At 45.3% G+C, this 18614-nt stretch overlaps 1 gene segment (V, D, J or C); it reads right to left on the reverse strand.

Moving 5' to 3' along the window:
- Window positions 1-8583: 8583 nt before the first annotated feature.
- LOC310690785 (Ig kappa chain C region, B allele-like) lies at window positions 8584-17629 on the reverse strand. The segment is given in 3 exons: window positions 17493-17629; window positions 17205-17405; window positions 8584-9135 (listed from the first exon to the last, which is right to left on the reverse strand).
- Between the last annotated feature and the right edge of the window lie 985 nt (window positions 17630-18614).

The following is an 18614-nucleotide window of genomic DNA, read 5'->3' on the forward strand; positions in this document are numbered from 1 at the left end:
GCCTCATCTGCCCCAAATTGGTGCCTGAAACAATTCGGGGACAGGGCTATGGGTTTTTCAAAATCCTGTTTTAGAAACGCAGTCAGTAGTGGTGAACTGGCATCATGCAAGAAATACATTCAACAGACCCACAAAATGTAACCGTCTGTGCATTCACATAAACAATGCTCTTCTGTATTTATCACAGTATCAAATATTTCTCTTGCTCGTAATCAACACATAAAGTACAACAAAGTAAACGGAAATCCCAATAGATCAGTTCATTCAGAGCGTCCAAATATTTGCTAGTTTCTGTTCCACGTATGTCTTTGTATGTTCATAAAATCCAAATGGGAGCTTACTACAGTTCCATAGAATCTTGACAAGGATTTCCAGAATAATGCCTTGTTTCGCTCTCCTGGGCTTCATCAGTTGTTTCTGCAGAAACCACCATGTCATACTGGTACATATTTACCAGGGAGTAAGCCCCATTGAAGTCAATGAGCTTCACTTCCGAACTGGCAAGCATGGGGCCATGCTGTTAAAGTTGAAGAGTAGGCCTTTCATGCGCTACACTCTAGGACAGGCACCCCCAACCTGCGGCCCTCCAGATGTTCTCCTAGTCTTGGGTAGGGGGCCTGGGTGTCCTACCTCAAAGGACAGGGCAGGGCTGATTACCCAACCATAATCTGTGTGATGGGGCTCCAGTAAATGGGCCAGTATGAGCACTCAGGAAAGAGCTTCTGTATCTTCCACCCTCTCCTGAATAGGTAAACATCCATGCTCCTATGTCTCTCTTTTCCTAAGTTCCTTGGTTTATTGACTTTCTCTCATGTTCCTTGTGCATGATCTAAGTCATTTAGATTTTGAGTTTGGCTCAAGTGCACTCAGAGCTAGACCACTGGACCAAAAAGGACGCCATAGCCCAGGGTTCCCAGTAACCCCTGCCCAGAGAGTGGTCCCTGCAAAACCATTTCTGTCTTCTCCTCCTACTATTGTTTTTAAAGGACATTTTATAGTCGGGAAAGGCAGGCCTGTTACAGGGGCTCATTCCATCATTTTTGCATTAAAATATATTATCCTTCTCTACAACAAAATGGTGCTTCCTCCTAAGGCAATGTGCTCAGCTTCAGGCCAGCAGGAGCAATCCTTATTTTATTCCCATAGGCATGATTTGTGGTGTGATTTCAGTGAGTTTAAAAGGTGAAGTGTAATGCTCAGCATCCTCCCTCCCCAAATAAAAGAAGGATTGGCAAACTGGTTGTTGTTGTTGTTTTACTCTAATATATTGGACATGTAAAAGTATGGAATGGAGGGGGTGTTCATTGTCTGCTTTGCAACTGAAATAATAATGCTCAGAGCCAATGTTGGCAAGGCTTGGTTGTGGTGCCTTGTGCAAAATACATTTTGGGTGGGACTCCCAATTTAGTTTGATTATATACCCAGTTTCATACCTTGTGTTCAAAGATGAAAACAGTAATCTGTCAAAAGGAAATTTAATTAACTATGAAGTACTGTCAGAGAACTGACATCAGAGGCACGGGAGAAGGAGAGGGTCTCTGATTCTGTAGGAGAAGGTCCCAGTGCTAGGGGGAGACTCAGCTGGGAAGAAGGGGAAGAGAATGAGTGTAACACCAGGGATCCAGGAGAGCAACGGGACAGGGAGGTGCAGGGGCTCCAGGACTCTTCGTTGGAAGTTAGTGAGGAGAGCCCAGGCACCCCGCTACCCACGTCCACCCTGCGCAGGAGACTCCCGCGCAGTGAGAGGCGGAGACGCTTAGGCGTCAAACAGCTCCAATACTTTGGCCACCTCATGAGAAGAGAAGACTTCCTGGAAAAGACCCTGATGTTGGGAAAGATGGAGGGCAGAAGGAGAAGGGGACGGCAGAGGACGAGATGGTTGGATAGTGTTCTCGAAGCTACCAGCATGAGTTTGACCAAACTGCGGGAGGCAGTGGAAGACAGGAGTGCCTGGCGTGCTTTGGTCCATGGGGTCACGAAGAGTTGGACACAACTAAACGACTAAACAACAACAACAACAAATTTAAATGCTCTGTCATCACATCTAAGCAGGCTTCAGGGTAATCAATACATTGAAAGACTCACAAATCTGATCTTAGTACCTATTTTGCTGAACTGAGCTAGCAATTGAAGCAGTGGGGGAAATAGCGCCATAAAAATGGTTGCCTGGCCTGCAATGGAATGATATTTGTGTTGCTTTGCAAGAACAGCCTTAAACACCAGAACGCTGCATCTCGGAAAAACCTATAACACTATAATGTTATATTTGAACTGAAATGTGTGATGAACTCTCTCTCATCCAGCCAGTAGCGAGAGCCAAAAAGTCCAGTGACATCTGTCCCGTACTGAGAATAAGATAACCAAATTTTCTACAGTTACGGTTTCAACCTGACTTGTTTCAGAAGTCTAAACAGGCCTCAGGGGAGTAGCCGCAGCGGCCAATTTAGAGATCACCAAGGCAACAGTATCAGTCAGGGCCCCGTTATGAGGAACCGAAACCCCAAAACCGCAACGCACCTGGAGGTATCACAAACAGCACACCAATTTTGGAAGCAGGGCTGAAGCTGATGGTTGCTCAACCAGAAGAAGAAGCATTTTAGGTGTTCCAAGCATGTATTCTGCTCTGGTCAGACCTCACCTGGAGTACTGTGTCCAGTTCTGGGCACCACAGTTCAAGAAGGACACTGACAAACTGGAACGTGTCCAGAGGAGGGCAACCAAAATGGTCAAAGGCCTGGAAAGGATGCCTTATGAGGAATGGCTAAGGGAGCTGGGCATGTTTAGCCTGGAGAAGAGGAGGTTAAGGGGTGATATGATAGCCATGTTCAAATATATAAAAGGATGTCACATAGAGGAGGGAGAAAGGTTGTTTTCTGCTGCTCCAGAGAAGCGGACACGGAGCAATGGATCCAAACTACAAGAAAGAAGATTCCACCTAAACATTAGGAAGAACTTCCTGACAGTAAGAGCTGTTTGACAGTGGAATTTGCTGCCAAGGAGTGTGGTGGAGTCTACTACTTTGGAGGTCTTTAAGCAGAGGCTTGACAACCATATGTCAAGAGTGCTCTGATGGTGTTTCCTGCTTGGCAGGGGGTTGGACTCGATGGCCCTTGTGGTCTCTTCCAACTCTATGATTCTATGATTCTATTCTATGTCACAAACATTATTTCATATTTACCCACAGAAAAGCAAAGCTAACACTACAATGCTATCACAAGTTAGTCCCATTGAGTGCAATGTAATATACAGTGGTACCTCGGGTTAAGTACTTAATTCGTTCCGGAGGTCCGTTCTTAACCTGAAACTGTTCTTAACCTGAAGCACCACTTTAGCTAATGGGGCCTCCTGCTGCTGCCGTGCCGCCGGAGCACGATTTCTGTTCACATCCTGAAGCAAAGTTCTTAACCTGAAGCACTATTTCTGGGTTAGCGGTGTCTGTAACCTGAAGCGTATGTAACCTGAAGCATATGTAACCTGAGGTACCACTGTACTCCCAAGTAAATGGGCATAGGATCGTTGCCTGAAGCATTATAATGTGTTAGTAGCAATTTTGCCCAGCCGAAAGGAATATCTTGAAGAAAATGGTTCTCCTATGCCTGAGAGCTTCAACGGATTGCCTCTTGCTTTGCCAGGCAGTATGACTCAGAAATATTACTGTTTATTTCTATGTATCCCCTTTCAGACATGCTCTCTCTTTTTTAATCAAAATGGAAGCACAATAGAAGCAAAATATTATGAAGACCACAAGAAAAGTTCAGAAACAATAAGAACTTTTATGGCCTGGAAGAATTTTTTAAAAAGGAATTTGCCTGGAGCCAAAAAATGTGAGTGTGTTGGCACCAGGTGAGTCTGCCTGAGGGTTGCCACCACCAAAAAAGATTTGGTCAGCCCCCTGACCCCTGCAACCTGACTTCGTTTGGTAGGAGCACTCAGAAGAGATTTTCTGAAACATACCTCAATATTAGGTCATGCTATGAGGGTGAGCCTAGGGCTTGCCGATCGGAAGGTCGGCAGTTCGAATCCCCGCAACGCAGTGAGCTCCCATTGCTCGGTCCCAGCTCCTGCCAACCTAGCAGTTCGAAAGCACGTCAAAGTGCAAGTAGATAAACAGGTACTGCTCTGGTGGGAAGGTAAATGGCGTTTCTGTGCACTGCCTTGGTTTCTCCAGAAGCAGCTTAGTCATGCTGGGCACGTGACCCAGAAAACTGTCTGCGGACAAACGCCGGCTCCCTCGGCCAATAAAGCAAGATGAGCGCCGCGAACCCTAGAGTCGGTCACAACTGGACCTAATGGTCAGGGGTGTTTTACCTTTTTTTTTTTTTAATAGGGTGAAGGTATTCCTTCAGGTTCCCAGGTACCAAACAGCATAGGGCTTTAAGGTAAGCACCAGCCCATTGAACTCAGAAACAGACCAGAAAATCTTCAAGTACCTGGAAGGTATCTTCCCAGTGACTGGTCTCAGCTAGCAGCCAAGGGCCGTGTTGCGAATCAGATGCAGTGCCCAAGCAGTCTTCAAAGGAAGCCCCACATACAACACTATGCAGTAGTCAATCCTGACAGTTACCAGAGCATGGGTGACTGTGGCTAGCCTTGCCTAAAATAGGTCAGTGCACCAGTCTAACCTGATGGAAGGTGCTCCTCACCACAGAGGCTACCTGGGTCTCAGGTGATAAAGCCAGATTTTGGACAACCTTCCCCAAACTGGTGTGTTCTAGATGTGTTGCTGAACTTCCAAAGATCCAGTCAGCTTGGCCAGTGGTCAGAGAATAATACTAATAATACTGATGCCAATACTGCTACAGTACTAATAGGCTTATTATTGTGGACTTTAGGAAATGTAAATTGAACATTCAGCCACTCATTATTGAGGGGAAGTGTGTGGAACAATTTCTGGGAATGGAGTTGAGAGATGACCTAACCTGGGGAGAAAACAGCAAAGACCTGATGAAGAGAGCACAGCAGAGGTTATATTTTCTGAGAATCCTTTGGGAAAATAATCTCTCAAATCACCTGTTGATGGCATTTTACCATTGTACTGTTAAGAGTGTATTAACTTATGGTCTCTGTGTGTGGTTTGGGAGCTGCACGGTTAGGGGGAAAACAATGCTGTCCAGGGTTGTAAAGACTGCGGAGAGAATAATTGGGTGCACTCTTCCCACCTTGGATCAAATCTATGCTTCCAGGTGTCATAAGAAAGCTGCAGAGATAGTGCAGGATAGTGCGCGCCCCAGAAATGATCTCTTTCAGCTTCTGCCTTCTGGAAGAAGGCACAGGGTTATTAAGACTAGGACTAGCCACCTGAGAAACAGTTTCTATCCAAAAGCGATTTTGGTTTTAAACGCATTGTAAGGTAGTCTCTATGGGAGTATGTTGTATTTAATTATGGGGTATCAGAGTTTTAGGGGGCTAAACAGGCTGGGATAGCTGGAATAGCAGGCTTGTTGGTTTTGAATGTCTGATGTAGATTTTTTCAATTTTGTTGTTCTGTATAGGACAATGACAATAAAGATTATTGTATCGTACTAATGCCGGGGACACAGGTGGCGCTGTGAGTTAAACCACAGAGCTTAGGACTTGCCGATCAGAAGGTCTGTGGTTCGAATCCCCGCAACGGGGTGAGCTCCCATTGCTCAGTCCCTGCTCCTGCCAACCTAGCAGTTTGAAAGCATGTCAAAGTGCAAGTAGATAAATAGGTACCGCTCCGGCGGGAAGGTAAACGGCGTTTCCATGCGCTGCTCTGGTTCGCCAGAAGCGGCTTAGTCATGCTGGCCACATGACCCGGAAGCTGTACGCCGGCTCCCTCGGCCAATAAAGCGAGATGAGCGCCGCAACCCCAGAGTCGGCCACGACTGGACCTAACGGTCAGGGGTCCCTTTACCCTTTACCTTTACCTTAGCCTAATGCCAAAATGGGGATAATGGGTGTTAATAGTTCAACATCATGGTACCAGCTTGAGGAAGGGGGTTCTGAAACACTGAGCCCTAGGCAGTGGCTCTGATCCTACAGTTGGAGTACAGTCCTGTCGAGAACAGGTTGAATACCATCTCCCTGAGCAGGAGCAGAAGAATTGCCTCCCCACATAACCGCCACCTTGCTGGGATTAAGGCCACTGGAGTACGGAGGGGGGACAGGGGAGTGCGCTGCACCGGGTACCATTTGGGGGAAGGGTGCCATCGCGACCGCCCCCGAGACGCATACCGCTCGCCAAGCGCTCCTGGGACGCATGCCACACGCCGCACAACCCCGGGAGGCATGCCACGCCTCCACGGCACATGCCACACCCCCGGGACGTGTGTCAGCCACGCCCCCATCTGTTCTCCGCTCCGGGGGCTGCAGCATGTTGCTCCGCCACTGATTAAGGCCCCATGTACATTTTACATTTACCTTAACAGCATCATCTTTTAAAATTTTAAATAGTTCAGCTGGAATATCATCACTTCCACTGGCCTTGTTATTAGCAGTGCTTTCTAAGGCCCATTTGACTTCACTCTCCAGGATGTCTGGCTCAAGGTCAGCAACCACACTACCTGGGGTATACGAGACATCCATTTCTTTCTGGTATAGTTCCTCTGTGTATTCTTGCCACCTCTTCTTGATGTCTTCTGCTTCTGTTAGGTTTCCACTTTTGTCTTTTATTATGGAAATCTTTGTACAAAATGTTCCTTTCATATCTCCAATTTTCTTGAACAGATCTCTGGTTTTTTCCTATTCTATTGTTTTCCTCTATTTCTTTGCATTGCTCGTTTAGGAAGGCTTTCTTGTCTCTCCTTGCTATTTTTTGGAAATCTGCATTCAATTTCTTGTCTCTTTCACTATCTCCCTCACATTTTGCTTGCCTTCTCTCCCTCGCTATTTGTAAGGCCTCGTTGGACAGCCACTTTGCTTTCTTGCATTTCCTTTTCATTGGGATGGTTTTAGTTGCTGCATCCTGTATAATGTTAAGAGCCTCCATCCATAGTTCTTCAGGCACTCTGTCCACCCAATCTAAATCCTTAAACCTGTTCCTCACTTCCACTGTGTATTCATTAGGGATTTGACTTAGATTGTATCTTACCGGCCCAGTGATTTTTCCTACTTTCTTCAGTTTAAGCTTGAATTTTGCTATAAGAAGCTGATGATCTGAGCCACAGTCAGCTCCAGGTCTTGTTTTTGCTGACTGTATAGAGCTTCTCCATCTTTGGCTGCAGAGAATATAATCAATCTCATTTCGATTCTGCCCATCTGGTGATGTCCATGTGTAGAGTTGTCTCTTGTGTTGTTGGAAAAGTGTGTTTGTGATGACCAGCTTGTTCTCTTGGCAGAACTCTATTAGCCTTTGCCCTGCTTCGTTTTGATCTCCAAGGCCAAACTTGCCAGTTGTTCCTTTTATTTCTTGACTCCCTACTTTAGCATTCCAATCCCCTATAATGAGAAGAACATCCTTCTTTGGTGTAATTTCTATAAGGTGTTGTAAGTCTTCATAGAATTGTTCAATTTCAGTTTCTTCAGCACCAGTGGTTGGTGCATAAACTTGGATCACTGTGATGTTAAAAGGTCTGCCTTGGATTCATATCGAGATCATTCTATCATTTTTGAGATTGCATCCCAGTACAGCTTTTGCCACTCTTTTGTTGACTATGAGGGCCACTCCATTTCTTTTACGGGTTTCTTGCCCACAGTAGTAGATGTGATGGTCATCCAAACTGAATCCACCCATTCCTGTCCATTTTAGTTCACTGATGCCCAGGATGTCAATATTTATTCTTGCCATCTCATTTTTGACCACATCCAACTTACCAAGGTTCATGGTTCTTACATTCCAGGTTCCTATGCAATATTTTTCTTTACAGCATTGGACTTTCCTTTCGCTTCCAGGCATATCCGCAACTGAGCGTCCTTTCGGCTTTGGCCCAGCCGCTTCATCAGGATAAGGATGATATGTTTTTGGATGATATGTTTTGTTTTAATTTTAAATAAGAAAAGTTTTGGTTTGTTTTTTTTTAAAGGAAATGTACCCTCTAACTGTGCACCATGGCAACCAACCAACAAATTCTCACCCGTTCAGTGGAAAAAGGGATGTAGTAACCACAGGCAGACATATTTGCTGGGACTTGAAAAGTTGTTTCAGAGCAGGTGGAAGTTAGAAGAAGAAGAGAAGGAGGAGGAGGAGGAGGAGTTTGGATTTGATATCCCGCTTTATCACTACCCGAAGGAGTCTCAAAGGAGTCTCAAACCTTCCTCCCTGACAACAAACAGTCTGTGAGGTGAGTGGGGCTGAGAGACTTCAGAGAAGTGTGACTGGCCCAAGGTCACCCAGCAGCTGCATGTGGAGGAGCGGAGACACGAACACGGTTGACCAGATTATGAGTCCACTGCTATTAACCACTACACCACACTGGCTCCCTAAGATCTTTTACCAACCACACCTACGGTTTCCGTCATATTGATTCCTTACGGTTGATTCATTATGCCTTAGGATCAATAGCAAGCAGCAACCTGCCCTCTCCCCTCAACCCACCACCCCATTAAGCATTATAATTAATCTGATTTTGCTTGAGTTCCATTGATTGCGACCTTGAAAACAAGAAGCGGAGGGAGACACCATGCTTTTCAATATAATGCGTTTATTTCTGCACTTACATTATTTCCCAAGGTTAACGGGATATAAGTAAGAGAAAAAAGGAAGAAGTTACAGACTGCAGAGAAAGGACATGCAATATGAGATATTTCCTACAGTCATAATACTAGGGGGATTTCTGGTACAGATGGTAAAGAGGGGAATGACCATAAATGACCAGTAAATGAAGAGCCTGCTTTATAGAGGGGCCTATCCGGAAAGCTCAGACCTCTTAAAACTCTTCACAAGAGGACTGGACAACGTTTTGTGCGTCACTTCACAACTGTATGATTCGTGGGTGTTGAAATCCGATGTAGGGAATGTCAGGGTGCTGCTCAGCTTATAGGTGTTGTCTATATCCGACGCTGGGGGGCTGGTTTGGACACCCTCAGTGACGGGAGTGCCGTCCACTTTCCAGACCACGGTCAGGCTGCTTGGGTAGAACGTGCTGACCAGGCACACCGCAGTGGCTGAATCCGTTTTAAGTTGCTCCGGCGTGGGTGGGAAAATGAGTGCCGATGGGGCGGAATCTTCTCTTCCTGCATAAACGAACAAGAACACGGAATATTGCATCATTCAGGTGTACCAGAGGGCCAGTGAAAGACCACAGCGCTAGTTCAAAACATTTTGCTGCAAATGGCGCCGCTGTAAAATTGTGAAGGTACCAAGTGCTTGAGGCAACGAAAATCCACAAGTTTCCCCTCTACTTCTTCACACACACCCCAATAAATAAGTGAAGTATTTGCTGCTGTTTCATGACACCCCCTAGTTGGCCACCTTGATCAGACCAGAAATGCAAATTGCATCCAGGCTCAGATTTGCCAACATCATCATCATCATCAGTATTATTGTTATTATTATTACTGCTTCCCCCACACATTTAGCGTCTCCACCCCCATCATTCTGCCCGGACACTGAGGTCCAGCTCCGACAGCCTTCTGGCGGTTCCGTCACTGTGAGAAGTGAGATTACCGGGAACCAAGCAGAGGGCCTTCTCGGTAGTGGCGCCTGCCCTGTGGAACGCCCTCCCACCAGATGTCAAAGAGAACAACAACTACCAGACTTTTAAAAGACATCTGAAGGCAGCCCTGTTTAGGGAAGCTTTTAATGTTTAATAGACTATTGTATTTTAATATTCTGTTGGAAGCCACGCAGAGTGGCTGGGGAAACCCAGCCAGATGGGTGGGGTATTTATTATTATTATTATTATTATTAGGCAGCCCAACATTCAGAAACTGATTGGAGGTATAATGCTTTTATTCTTGCTGATGATGTCTGCAGATTAAACAGCTGTTAAAGCTACAGAAAAGACTTCAAGCTGCACCCCTATGTCCCCTTATCTGGAATTAAACCCTGCTGAATTAAGAATGTCTCATTGCTGTGCAAACATGGACACGGTTGTTCTGAAAACCATAGAAATTCAAAATCCTACAGTGTTTGTGACAGTGTTTGTACTGCAGGAAAGTAAAATTTGGGCTCAGCAGACCCTCAGAGAAGACGCAGTGCAGAAAACTGATCTAAAGTTTGGCAGGTGTCGTTGTAAAAGAAATAGTTCAACACATTTTTAAAGTGAACGTTTTCCTAGTCGTATCCTTCAGTCTTTACTGAGTAAAGTAAAAACTGGAGAAAAGACTCCACGGGCCAATATTCATATCTGGGTGCTGCAAAGGGCATTGCAGCTCTGTCCTAATGTGGGGCAGCAGGGACAGAGAATTTGAGCTCATGGGAAGAACACATACAGAAAGCTGCAAAATTAGAAATATTCTGCGTTACTTTGGCTTGGATAATTGGTGTGTGGTGCATTGTTATAAATTTGGCTAGAGTGTAAGTGCAGATATTTCTTTACTTCTTTGTACATGGTTTTTACATTTTGTATCCTATAGATGAAATGCGCTGTTTAAACCCTTCTCTAAGCACCAATACATGAATCACATAGGAGAGTTAAATTCTATATTCCATCATAAAACTTACGTTTTTACCATATTTTACGTTGTTTCTCCTTTCTTGATTACTTCAGAAATGCCCAAGTAACTAACAATGGCACAAACCAGCAAAATATGAAGTCCCCCCAATTAATTTCAATGGCAAATAATTAAGCATGTGCTAAGCATACAGTGGGCTTAACATTGATCAGCTTCTGCTCTAAGTTTTGTAAAGAACATACATTTCATTTTACTTGCTGTAACTTATCTGTGCAGAGTATTGCACCATCATATTGGTAGGGACAAAATAAATACTATACAGTGGTACCTCGGGTTACATACACTTCAGGTTACATACGCTTCAGGTTACAGACTCCACTAACCCAGAAATAGTGCTTCAGGTTAAGAACTTTGCTTCAGGATGAGAACAGAAATTGTGCTCTGGCGACGTGGCAGCAGCAGGAGGTCCCATTAGCTAAAGTGGTGCTTCAGGTTAAGAACAGTTTCAGGTTAAGTATTGACCTCCGGAACGAATTAAGTACTTAACCCGAGGTACCACTGTATTCGCTTTGAAAATAGCCTTGAAATTTCACTCTTTTTCTTTCCCCCCTAACTTTCCTTATTGCAGAACTCTGTCTCTGCTTAATAGCATCTTCAATCCCATCTTCAATAGCCTTCAGTCTCTGTCTTTGACAGAGCGCATTGACAAAATGCCTGCTTATTATTATTTTTTTAGGTTCCACTTGACTTATCTATGATAGAACAGATTTTGAGTTATCAATGTATTTGTTGATCAATCAATATATTTGCACAGCACCATCAATATGCATGGTACGCCACAGCCAAAAGAGGAAAAAATGGGCTTTAGTGTGCCATTTGCGCAAAGATCCTCCAATTACGGTAGTCTATACAGTTGTATCTATTTCTAACATAGGTTTTTGCAGAACAGTCAGACTAAAATCCCTGTGAAAATCAATGATAGAGTATTTCTAGCATCTTAGTTACAATGCTAGACTTAACTACAGACAAATAAAGTGCTTTCTATGAAGAATACATGTTTTTATTAGCAACTGCTGAACACCCAGTGTAAAAACCTGGTAACGTGCAGAAAGGGGGAATTTTGTTTCAACTGAATATTCAGTTCTTTTTTTCTGCACTTCTCTGTCTGTGATCTGGTTTCTTCATCAAGTTTTCAACAATTAGCAGTTTTTTAAAACAGTAAGTCTGAATTGTTATTGGTTTGTCTAGAGGCAACCCAATTTAGCTTCTGGGACGACCCCCTACGTTCTGAAAACCTTTAAACTGTTTCTTTAAATTGGCTCTCCTTTGGAAATCACTTAGTTTATACCAAATTAAACCAGTTAGAGGTGTTATTCCCATCTTTACTGCAGCTTTGGCTAGAAATTCTGCTAGCATCAATTTCATGCAGAGCTCAAGACATTGTGGGGAAAGAGGCAGAGGTGACACAAGGGAACAATAAAATACTCACTCTTTTATCTCCCGTTTGGTCCCATTGCTGAGAGTGAATCGCAGCATTTCCCGAATGCTGAAGTTTTTTACTGACCACCCAGCAGAGCTCTTAGCAGCTTCAGTTAGGAAAAAATACAATCCCAAACCCTACCTCAGTTTTCTGTCATCATCGTCCATTCCCCAGCTTGTGTAGTTTTTCTCCCAATGCCCAGATGCTCGCCAACACTCAACAAAAATGAAAATATAGATTTCCGACACACTGTACCCCAAAGCAACAGAGAGAGAAAACAGACTTACGCTTGATTTCTAAATGGGTCCCGGCACCAAAAATGAGCCACAGTGGTTTGCCATTGCTCATGCCCTCGGCAAAAACCCAAGTCCCTCCCAACTGTGGGCACTGAAGGGAAGATTTTTACGAGTAAGCAAAGCGGTTTCGCTCCTAGAGATCTGGAAACAAGGTACCTACCAGTCTCACGACAAATTGAGTGCCTACAAAGTGGAACGTTAAGCATAGTCATTTAACAGAGACAAACGACGTCTATTTTCTTCACTTAGGTAGCAGTCTTAAGCTCACCTACCTGGAAGCAAATGCCATTGAACTGAAAAATAAACCCACAAAGAGTTCCAAACATATCCCAGCAAAATCTGCACAATTAAAGCTGATTTGAAGCTGTTGCAAAACAATCCCCGTCCCACAAAAGATAGGGCCTTTTCCTGCAAGGTAAACGCACAAATGACACAACACTGTCTAAACTTACAATGGGTTTAACTCTGACCACTTTTTGTCCTCAGCTCCTTGAAGGACTTACACGTTTTACCTGTTGCAACGTACACTTTTGAATGATGACGACCTCAGGTTGATATATCTGACTCCACAGGGATAAGAGGCCCACTGTGTACCCTTTGAAAAGAACTTCACCAGTTTACGATTTTTATCTGAGGTCCAGCGCCGAGGGCCTTCTGGCGATTCCCTTGTTGCGAGGAGCCAAGTTACAGGGAACCAGGCAGAGGGCCTTCTCGGTGGTGGCACCTGCCCTGTGGAACGCCCTCCCCCCAGATGTCAAGGAAATAAACAACTGTCCAACTTTTAGAAGACATCTGAAGGCAGCCCTGTTTAGGGAAGCTTTTAATGTTTAATAGGTTATTGTATTTTGGTGTTCTGTTGGAAGCTGCCCAGAGTGGCTGGGGAAACCCAGCCAGATGGGTGGGGTATAAATAAATTATTATTATTATTATTATTATTATTATTATTATTATTATTATTACTACTACTACTACTACTACTATTTTCCTTATCGCACCAGTGATCAGAATTCTGCCTCTGACAGAGTTAACTCTGGGCAAACATGACATTCCCTGGAAATACCTGATTCGCAAATTAATGTATTGCTGTAGAGTCCAGAATTTCAGCTGTGGTCTTCTCATACTCATAGAATCATAGACTTGGAAGAGTTGGTAGAGTTGGAAGGGACCACAAGGGTCATCTAGACCAACCCCATGCAAAGCAGGGATCTTTTGCCCAATGTGGGGCTCAGACCCACCACCCTGAGATTAAGAGACTCACGCTCCTCCAACTGAGTCAGGTGAAGTATGTGCTTTCACAAGTTCATACCAACTCAGTCCTATTACAGAAGTCATTCTAATCTTCACCTCAACTTTGGCTAGAAATTCCGCTGGCATTATTTTCATGCACAGTCCCAAGATGTTGGGGGACGGAGGGGAGAAAGAAAAGAACAATAAGGCACACTCTTCCCCCCCCCTTCATCCCATTGCTGAGAGTGACCCACAGCTTTTGCCCCATGGATTTGCCCCACATGCTGACATTTTTCACTGCTCGAGCCACTCTAAATTCCACTGCAATACACTGTTATCCATTCCCCATAATGCATCAGCAAGTCCTAGGCTCTGTGGTTTAACCCACAGCGCCACCCATGTCCCCACAACAACAGTACCATGTCCCTAAGCCAAAGCAAACAGAGGGGGCACCACTTTGTGGTTCGCCTCACGTGCCAAAACATCTTGGGCTGATATAACATTAAACTATGGGAGTTTTGTCAAGAGCTGGCGATATCATGCCACGCGGACCTGTGGCAATGGCTGAGTCAGTTCAGAAACTGGCAACTGCTTTGCCACCCGCCAAAATGGCAACAGAAACGACGCCATCTTCACCTCATGGTTCCAGCTCACAAATCAGGAGAAACACCTGGGAGCCAATTCATGTAAAGAGTCGTTCTCTTAGAAGGTTTTACTGTGCTTAAGATTTTTAATCGATTTTGCCAAAGCATTAAAAAGTTATAGGCATTTCTTGGTTTCCTCATTGCGCGCCCAAGCGCCCCCCACCCGACGGACTGTCTTAAACCACAAATAATGGAGCACGACAAGTTCTATTTTGGGTCAAATCAGGACACAACTTTATTGACTACAGATGTAAGAGGTTTGGCACAGGCATTAGGTAGACTGCACCCCTACTGGTCCCCCCAACAGAAGTACCTAATATGGGGTCAACCAGAAGAGAGGGAGTTCTTTACCTACATCAAAGAGTCGTTAACCTTCTGGGTTGTACTTGGAGAGTCTGGGTGTCCAGACAGAAGCATCTCACCTGGATCCCTTGAATGGGATCGCCCACTTTCTGGAGGGGCAGGCAGAGGCTACAACCTCCCCTCCCTCCAAAACTAGGCCTACCCAATGCCTAAACTGCCCTGAGTTGTTCCAGCTGCACCAATCTACCTGAGAAACTCCGCATGTGAGGAGGTTTGAGTTGGTTTCTCCAGCTCAGCCACGTGGCTCTCACAAGAGAGAGGGGTTTGGTCACCATGGTGACTTGTGGTTAGGGAATGATAGTTCTACTGCTTTTGCTTTTCTCTGTTTCCCTATTTTTCCATCTTGAATTCAGTTTGCCAAACTTCTCCAATTGGTGAAGCTTGTTTGTTTGTTTTTTAATCCTCATGAAAATTCACCAGACTTTTGTGCTAATTTCTCATTATGAATTCATTTTAGAATACAGTGGTACCTCAGTGTCTTAGGATTTGAGGATCAGAAGGTTGGCAGTTCGAATCCCTGCGACGGGGTGAGCTCCCGTTGCTCGGTCCCTGCTCCTGCCAACCTAGCAGTTCGAAAGCACGTCAAAGTGTAAGTAGATAAATAGGTACCACTCTGGCGGAAAGGTAAATGGCATTTCCGTGCGCTGCTCTGCTTCGCCAGAAGTGACTTAGTCATGCTGGGCACGTGACCCAGAAGCTGTACGCCTGCTCCCTCGGCCAATACAGCGAGATGAGCACCACAACCCCAGAGTTGGCCATGACTGGACCTAATAGTCATGGGTCCCTTGACCTTACCTTTTACTGGTTGGTGGCAGCGGGGAAGCGAGCACAGTGGTGGCACAGGGATCAATAGACCGTCAAACGTCCAGGGACCCTGTGTGATCGCCACACCTTCTGACTTCAAAAAAGATGCTCTGCCAATGAATGCCGCTGATGCAGAACACCCACCGTCATTCCTTCCTGCTGTCTTAGGCCACTGAGCTAGTTTTTGTACTGAATTGTCTCACTTTGGAGAGGGAACTTTTGGCGCTGGAGACAGTGGTATTCTGCCTCATCCTCAGCATGTACACCGTTGATTGTGAAGGAGAAGTCAGTGTTGCTGTGGCTGCCACTGAAATGATCCGGAGTCTCTAACAATACAATGGGAAAGGGAGAATTATGTAAGCCAGCGTGAGCTCCTTGGAGCAAAGGTGGCATGGATGGATGGATGGATGGATGGATCAATTGATCCATCGATTGATCTAATTCCCCCACACACTGCAGAGCTCAGCCAGCTTCTGAATATACTCTTGGTGGTGGAGCAAGGTTTGGATTCCACTCAGCAAGGGCGTTCAGTGGGTCAACTTGGGCATTGGGAGAGTGGTGTGTGTGTGTGTGTGTGTGTGTGTGTGTGTGAGAGAGAGAGAGAGAGAGAGAGAGAGAGAGAGAGAGAGAGAGAGAGAGAATGGTAGAATCACAACTTGAATTGCCCTCCAAGATGGCGCCAAAGCTGTGCCACAACTCTATGATTCTATGATTCTATGTTGGAGAGACTGTTGGAACGATGGGAGTTGTGTCAAGACATAGCAATTTGGGGCCACGGGAACCTGTGACGAGGACTGAATATCAGTTCAGAAACTTGACAGCTGCACCAGCACCTGCCCAAGTGGCAATGATAATTCTGCCATCTGAGCGGGTGGCCACAGGGGATTTCAGTGGGGCATGGTCAAGGTGCCAGCTGGCAATTGCTAAAGTGCAGTCAATACAGTTTTCTAGCACGTTGGTAGGCAGCATGAGGAAAAATATATATGAAAAGCAGCAGTTTGAATATGAAGTGATACTTGCAGCTACATACCTACAACCTAAATATTATGCTGTTTGACATGGACAGAATTAAAGTGTCGTCACATGTTGTCTTGGAGGAGGAAGGGAGTTGTTCTTCATGCCAATGACATGGATATAAAATCATCATCCCAGAACTCCACTCTTCATATTCCATGTACAGAACAGGAACAAGGGTGAGCTGGAATCATTCCTGAAGTCAAGAGGCAACTTGAAGTAGCATGACCTTCTGAAACTCTTTTTAAGATGAGCTATTGTTGAATAGAGGGTTTAAACCACTGCGCTCCTTGGACTTGCAGATCGGAAGGTCAGGGATTTGAACTGCCGACCTTCCGACTGGCAAGCCCTAGGCTCAGTGGTTTAGACCACAGCGCCACCTGCGTCCTCATCTTACTTAGTGGCTAATCCAGCCCTGGGCTGGGTGGACCAATAGTTTGACTCAGTGCAAGGCAGCTTCTGATGTACCTGTGCCTCGGACTCAGGCTGAGGTGAAGCTGCCGCCTCTTTAACATTGCGCACAGCTTCCCTGGAAGCAAAGTTCTTAGAGAATCCAAAAACCTGGCTTTCTTTTGGTTGATCTGCATGGGCTTTCAGTTGTTCTCTCACCATTCTAGCAAGCTAGAAGGGTGCTGCTGCTGCTGCTGCTGCTGCTGCTGCTGCTGCTGCTGCTGCTGCTGCTGCTGCAAAACACCAGTTCCATTTCTCTCCCCTGCCTTAATGCACTGAGGTGGTTTTTGTACTGAGGTGTATCACTGTGTAGAGGAGTGCTGTAGTCTTGGACACAGTAATAGTCTGCTTCGTCCTCGGCACGGACATCCCTGATGGTGAAGGAGAAGTCAGTGTTCCTGTAGGTACCATTGAAGCGATCTGGGGTCCGTTCAAAATGGCTCGTAGCATTATGAATAAGTAGCTTGGGTCTCTGTCCTAGTTTAAACTGATATAAGGCTATATCATCACTCATGGAAGAGGAAGCTTGGCACTGGATGCTGACTCTTTCCCCAAGACTTGCCTCTATGGAAGCTGGTGTCTGAGTGATGACAATCTGTCCCATGGATTCTAGGAGGAGAGGAATAAAGCACAATCGTAAATCCATTACATTTGCCTTAGAAGCTCAGAGAGAACAACACCAGTCTTAAAACTTACCCTCCAAGAAACACAAGATGAGCCAAATGGACCAAATCTGTAACATGATGCTGCTTCTAACGTAACCTTTCTGTTGCCTCCCAGGTACTATCGCCACCAAGCAGCCCAGCTTCAGAATGATGGGGATAAAATTGGAGCACTTATTAAGTGTCAAGAATGGAAATCGATGCAAATGAGTAGAAGAGGCGCAAGGGATTTAGTGCCCCTTCCTGTGGGGATTGTGCTTCAAGGCTGAAGAAGTGTCATGGAGGAGTTTCCAGCTCATGAAGCAGAAGGAACTCAAGGGAGATACGGACAGCAATCTTACTGAGAGCAATGAATGACAGACCCTATTTTCCAGGGACGTCCTTGATTTAGAGAACCCGTCCCGGATTCTGATTTGATACTTAGATTCCTAAGGATGTTCCTATTTTCATTGGAGAGATGTTGTCGGGTATGGAGTTAAACGACAGCAGAGCTGTCTGAAGGCAATCCTGTGCAGGGAAGTTTTTAAAAAAATGTTTAATGTTTTATTACGTTTTTATATATGTCGGAAGCTGCCCAGAGTGGCTGGGGCAACCCAGTCAGATGGGTGGGTAGTAATAGTAATAGGAGTAATAGTAATAGTATAGGATATCCTTATTTTCATTGGAGAAATGTTGGAGGGTATGACACACAGAGATCTGTTCAAATCTGCTGTTTACTGAAAACAGCACTTGGGGGTGAGGGGCACCAATAGAAACCAGATCGCAGTCTTCAGTGGGTAACTGGTAGAGCCCTCATCCAGTCCAGGGCCCTCTTTGACTGCTTTGCCTTCAAAATGAGTATGCATGTGTCAGAGCTGCTCTCAGATCCTAGCTCACAGAGGATCACGCTAGCCAGTGTTCACTTTATAAAAGTCTTTATTGAGCTACAGTTTCCATTTCCAAGCTGCTGCGTGCAGCTCTACGTCTTATAAGCTAGACCGGCGAAGCTCCGTCTGAGTCTCCGCCCCTTGTACACCAACTTAATACCCTAGCCTTACTCCACCTTTTCCGCCTGACCGTTCTCCTCTGGGTCCCTCTGCCCCCCGTGGTCTCTTCCTTCCTGGACTCTTCTGACGCTGACCCCCCGGACCCTCCTGTCTCCTTGCGTCGGGCTTTA

Source organism: Podarcis liolepis (assembly GCF_965112155.1).
Source record: "Podarcis liolepis genome assembly, chromosome: 13".
Lineage (NCBI taxonomy): Eukaryota > Metazoa > Chordata > Lepidosauria > Squamata > Lacertidae > Podarcis > Podarcis liolepis.